Genomic DNA, 6000 nt, shown 5'->3' with positions numbered 1-6000 from the left:
GCTGTGCTCATTTTTCTTAAGCCGGGTTACTTTCTCAAACACTTCCCATTTCAAACAAAGATTGACGAGATTTTTTTTTTTTAAATGTACTTGAAAAGAATTTTTAATTACTTTGTAAGTCACTTCGCATTTTAAACTTTGTGGCCCGACCAGATCGCATGCTATCTGGGTACACTGGGAAAGATTTGTGTCTTCTCTGAATTCCGAAGTGGCATCTTCACCTGCCATGTGGACTTGTGTGTCTTCCTGTCTAACACAGCACTCGCCTACATCCATATCTCCGCTGACGTCGATAAACTCCCCTGGGAGTACTGTGAGCTCCCGTGGCAATTTCACTGTTTCTTCTCACCCTTGCTGCGCACACTTTACAACTTTTCATACAGAATTCTGACAGTCTCTAGAACAGCATTGTGGGGACACACTGTCCACTTAACAGATAGAATGGTAGTCATAGACGATCTCGGGAATGTGTATCTGGATCATGCCATGGCATGTTCAAGCCAAGTGCAATGATGCTTGAGTCGCACCTCAAGCTAGTGGGGTATTTTAAATAATTAAGGAGTTTAGATTTATTTCTCTTCCGAAATGGCAGTTTTAAGGGAAGTTTAATTAAAATTACGTTTTTTTTTTTATTATTGTTCCTCTAAAATTAGGAATATAAACTAAGACTCCATTGCAGTCACCTAGGGGAGAAAGGCAAAGATTGGCTAATAATATTTATTATACTTTAGCTGTTTTATGTCTTCATCCACTCATTTGACCAGGAGGTAATATAGGGGGATGTGGTAGCTTCACTGGAGATGAAGCCATATGCTCTAGGCCACTGTGGGATCATAGAGAGAAATAGCTCCTCTCCGTCACAGGAACAGCAGACCAAGATCTGAGAGGGAGTGGCCTCTCAGCTGAAGGCAGAGGGATGAGTGAAAGCCAGGCTGCAGCAGCAGCGATGCTAAGAACATTCCAGATAACAGAAGTGCATATGCAGAGTCCCAGAGCAAGAGAGAACTTGCAGCAGCTACTGAGAGAGTTGCAGGAGGCCCAGGGCATAGAATGGTGTGGATTTCAATGAGAGCTTCATGTTAAGGATAAATAAGTGGCTCTTTTAGTTTAATCAAACAGGAAACAGAAAATTTAGTTTCTGCCATGTGCTTCCCCAGTTTTCCAACAGAAGCATCAAATCTGGATTTTTAGGAGATATATCAGTTTCTAAATGTTTGTGACAATGTATAAAGCAAAAAAAAACGTGCTGGCCAAATGTAACTGAAGACTTGCTTGTAATCAGGAGCAGTCAGTCTCAAGGTGTGGTCCAGAGGCCAGTGTAAGGTCACTGCTGATATCTCAGAGAGGGGAATTCTCAGGCCTGGCCCGATGCCTTAAACAGCAAAAACTCTATGATACATGGAACTCGGAGATCTGATTTCAGCCCTTCAGGTAATTCTGGTGCAGTCGATACTTGCTTCCTGGCAGACATTTCTCACTGATGACTTGAAATTTGAGTATGCTCATGCCATTTTGCCAGTGGCATTTGGAAAGTTCTTTTTTTCATGGTCCAGCCAGACTAAGGTGCCAACAATGGTTTCACTTGCCTTGGGTGTTCCTCTCTTCAGTTTTAAGCCATGTTTCATATCATCCACTTAACATCCAAATTCCCCTTAACAGCCCCAAAGAAATCCTTTCAAGGCCCCTCTACACCTACAGCACTTGGATGCTCACCCTATTCACACCATCCGTTGTTATCAGCAGTGACAGGCTCAGGCTAGACACAACCACACCATCCGCATGGAACAGATTTGAGAACTTCCAAAGATGCAATGGAATAGTCACCAAATGGAAAGAATGATGTGCTCTTCGCTGAGTGATGGTGTTTCTCTTCAGAATGTGTGTGCTACTGTATTTAAAATAGGCATGAAGAAAAAATATTTGATGGACTCTACAGCACCATTGATAGTAACCAAGTTATTATTTCATTACTACGAAAAAATGATGGCGGATTCTCATTGGCTAATAAACAAACTGCCTTGGCCAGCCCTTAGGTGGGTAGAGTAGACAGAACAGGAAGAAGGAAGTGAGGTAGATGGCTCAGTCAGATGCCACGCCTCTCCTAAGTGAGGCAGACTGCCGTGCCTCTCCTCAGGGAGACAGATGCAATGAAGCCAGCCACCAGGTCAGACATGCTGAATCTTTCCCGGTAAGACACCATTCGTGGTGTTAATCAGATTATTAGATATGGGTTAGTCAAGATGTGAGTAAGAGGATGAAAATAATGGGCCAGGCAGTGTTTAAATGAATACAGTTTGTGTGCTGTTATTTCTGGGGCTAAGCTAGTCAGGCGGCCAGGAGCAGGGCGGGAACGCAGCCCGCAGCTCCTCACTACAGAATGGCGCCCAACATGGATAACTGAATCCACAGAAAGCCTGAGAAAACTTGGGAAAGAATAGAGTAAGGCAGGTTTTCTTGGTGGCAGCAATTTCTCATCTAGGAGGAGCTTCCTGGCTCAGCTTTGGCTGCAAACCCCTGCAGCTCTTTTAGAAGGTCCTACTATGAAACACTTAAACAATGTTGATGGAAAGATGAGCACATGTTTTTCGGTTTTCGGCCATAGCAGGAAAAAGTTTGGGTCATTTTGAAGTGCCGGCTTTCTGGGCCGTCCTGCTGGGGCAGGCTCTAGCTCTTTCAAGCGGGTGGTCCTGACTATGGAGCCTTGGAGTGTTGTTTAACACTGTTGCAGCTTGCTTGCTGGCAGGGACCTTGAACCACTACAGAGTTGTGGCAATAAAAATGGCTACAGCTGGTACCTCTGCTATGAGGCCAGAAAGCTAAGGAATGGGCTGGATCTAGCTGACAAAGCCATGGCTTTAGTCCTACTAATATTGTTTGGTAAAAAGACTCGTGTGGTCAGAAAAAGAGATATACAGTAAAAGAAAGATTCAAAGTCAAAGAAAACGTCTAAATGGTTTACAATGTGTTGAAAATATATGTAGGTTAAAGGTTAATGTTCTTAAAAGTAGAAAAGATAGAAAGAGTAGTTGGGTGTGGTAGTACACACCTTTAATCCCAACACTTGGGAGGCAGAGGTAGATTGACCTCTGTGACTTCAAGGTGTGGCAGGACACACCTTGAATCCCAATGCCTGGGAGGCAGAGACAGACAGATCTCTGTGAGTTCTAGGTGTTGTAGCCCGTACCTTTAATCCCAGCACTTGGGAAGCAGAGACAGTGGATCTCTGTGAGTTCAAGGACAGCCTGGTCTAAAGAGTTATTCCAGGACAAAGATATACAGAGAACCTGTCTCAAAAAATAAAAGTAAAAATAAAAGAAATAGAGGTTAAAGTAAAGCTGCATAAAGATGGAAAATACACAGAAAATCTTGATACTGTATGCTATTATGCTCTCTTTGAATTGTTTGAATGCTGAGGAAGGAGCAACAGCTGCTAAAAGATATTTGTTTATAAATGCTGCTGAACTGATCCAAGATAGACATTTTGAAAATACCTTGACTTCAGAATTTGGATCTAAGGATATGATACTTTGGAAAAGAGATTCTTCTTTTGTTTTTACAGAAAATGAGACCCTGTGCATTGTTTCTATCCCAATATGGTATGATAGACCACACCCTCCTGAAAGGTTGCTGTGAACACCTTCAGAAAATTACTTCGCTCAACTGATGACTGAGATGAACCTGGCACACAGGTTACACCATGAAAGATCTGATTAACAGCGTCCCCATTCAGCAGGAAGAAGTTTGGAGAGAAATAACTACATCCATATTCCCAAATATTGCTTATAAATGTTCTTTTACATTTAAAGGGGGAGATGATATAGATATAAATAAGTTGGATTGTTGTGAATCTTGGTTACTGATATTAATTTAAGGTCAATCTTGTTATATGTATTTCTGATCTTGATTAAGGTATTGTGATTGTGTAGTTCATTTTAAAAATGTAATGTATGATTAAGAAATATAGGTTGTTAATGGATAATCATCAATAATAGTAAAGCTTATAGTCATGTTAGTTAGATTTTCTAGATATATAGAGATATATTTCAGTTAGATAGGCATTCTTCATATCTACAAAGACTAGGGAATATGGCATTTTAAATGTTTTAATAACTTAGGGCTTTTCGTGACAATGAGACACGTCTGCTCCTGGCAGCACCAATCTACTTCAAGAAGATGATGGGCATTGAAGAGGATCCTTATGGAGTTGGATAGACATTTGGGCAAGAAACTGCTTTTGCCTGGACTGTTGCATAAACTGGATACAAAGAACCCACAGAGAGAGGACTGCTGAACTTGCCTAAAGGTGAGATGATTCTTTGGGATTCCTGATTCATGAAAGAGTCTGCAAGACATTCTGCAGGACACAGCAGATACTGACTGAACTGCCTTTGAAATTTCCTGCTTCATGGAAATGTCTGCTGGAAACTATGGGCCTGAAGGCCGAAGATGGATGCCCCAACAGTACAGAGGAACTTTGGGTGACTGTCCAGGCAGCGATTTGTCTCTGTCATTTCTAGAGTTTGTAAGTTGCTTACTTCTTATTTACTTAGGTAATATTATATCCTTCTGGAGTCTTTGATGGAGTTGAAGAATAAATAGATAGTTATAGTTTTCCTTTGTTATGATAAAAGATAAAATGGATATAAATATTGTAACTGTAATTCTTACTTGATAACTGTTTTGTTATATGTAATTTTACTATGTTAAAGTTAAAGCCTTTCTTTTTTGTTTAAACAGAAAAAGGGGAAATGATGGAGGATTCTCATTGGCTAATAAACAAACTGCCTTGGCCAGCCCTTAGGTGGGTAGAGTAGACAGAACAGGAAGAAGGAAGTGAGGTAGATGGCTCAGTCAGATGCCACGCCTCTCCTAAGTGAGGCAGACTGCCGTGCCTCTCCTCAGGGAGACAGATGCGATGAAGCCAGCCACCAGGTCAGACGTGCTGAATCTTTCCCGGTAAGACACCATTCGTGGTGTTAATCAGATTATTAGATATGGGTTAGTCAAGATGTGAGTAAGAGGATGAAAATAATGGGCCAGGCAGTGTTTAAATGAATACAGTTTGTGTGCTGTTTTTTCTGGGGCTAAGCTAGTCAGGCGGCCAGGAGCAGGGCGGGAACGCAGCCCGCAGCTCCTCACTACAAAAAAAATTGCCAGTTGAAATTGTGGCAACATAGATTGAAGGACATTAAGTCTTTTAAAGATGGAAGAAAACTCTGGGGGTTTAGTATTAAATACTTCTGCATAAATATGTGAGCATGAGCTATCTTGTTACTACCACTTTTCAGAACCTTGGAGGACTAAGCTGCCTTGACCCGGTGGGCCTCTCACTCTGGACCACCTAGCTTTGGACATCACTGTCCCTATCAAGCATACATTGTACTGCTTGCCTGCTGGTTTGGAATCAACAGAAGGGAAATAACTTTGAAGCAAAACCAGGTTGTAATGTTCATCCACTGCTGAACCCAAACCAAGACACCAGGTTTGCCCTTGCCAGGCCTTATAAGGCAAACCAAGTGCACAGCACCTACTGGGTGACAAGGCACACCGCAGAAGTCTTACTTATCCTTGGTGGCTACCACATCAGATCTTCCACTGAAAAGGCTTCTTGATTGGGGTAAGGGAAAGAATAGTGGAGCGTGCAATAAAAGAGGTCTTCCTAACTTCAGAGGACGTACAGGACAGACACACGAGTGCTGGCACTTGGTCTTTGCTCCACATTGAACGTAGGACTCAGTGTAAGAAGCCCTCAATGTCTGTTTTAAAGAAAGGCCATCGAAGAACATTTGGAAGTGGTGGAAGCTGGTCTTGACTCTAAGGAAGCTCTCCTTATCCACATAGGTTGTTAAGGACTTTGACTCCTATACATGTTCCCAGAAAATGTGGAAAGTCCCCTGGGCTGATTCAAATGCCACTGATGGAAGGTGTTGGGGAACTGGACACCTTGAGCAGAGAGAACCTTAGAGGACTGTGCTGTTTCTTCCTGACACTATTTTCAAC

The sequence above is a fragment of the Arvicola amphibius genome, chromosome 1, assembly GCF_903992535.2.
Source record: "Arvicola amphibius chromosome 1, mArvAmp1.2, whole genome shotgun sequence".
NCBI classification, from domain to species: domain Eukaryota; kingdom Metazoa; phylum Chordata; class Mammalia; order Rodentia; family Cricetidae; genus Arvicola; species Arvicola amphibius.
This window is presented reverse-complemented; position numbering follows the sequence as displayed.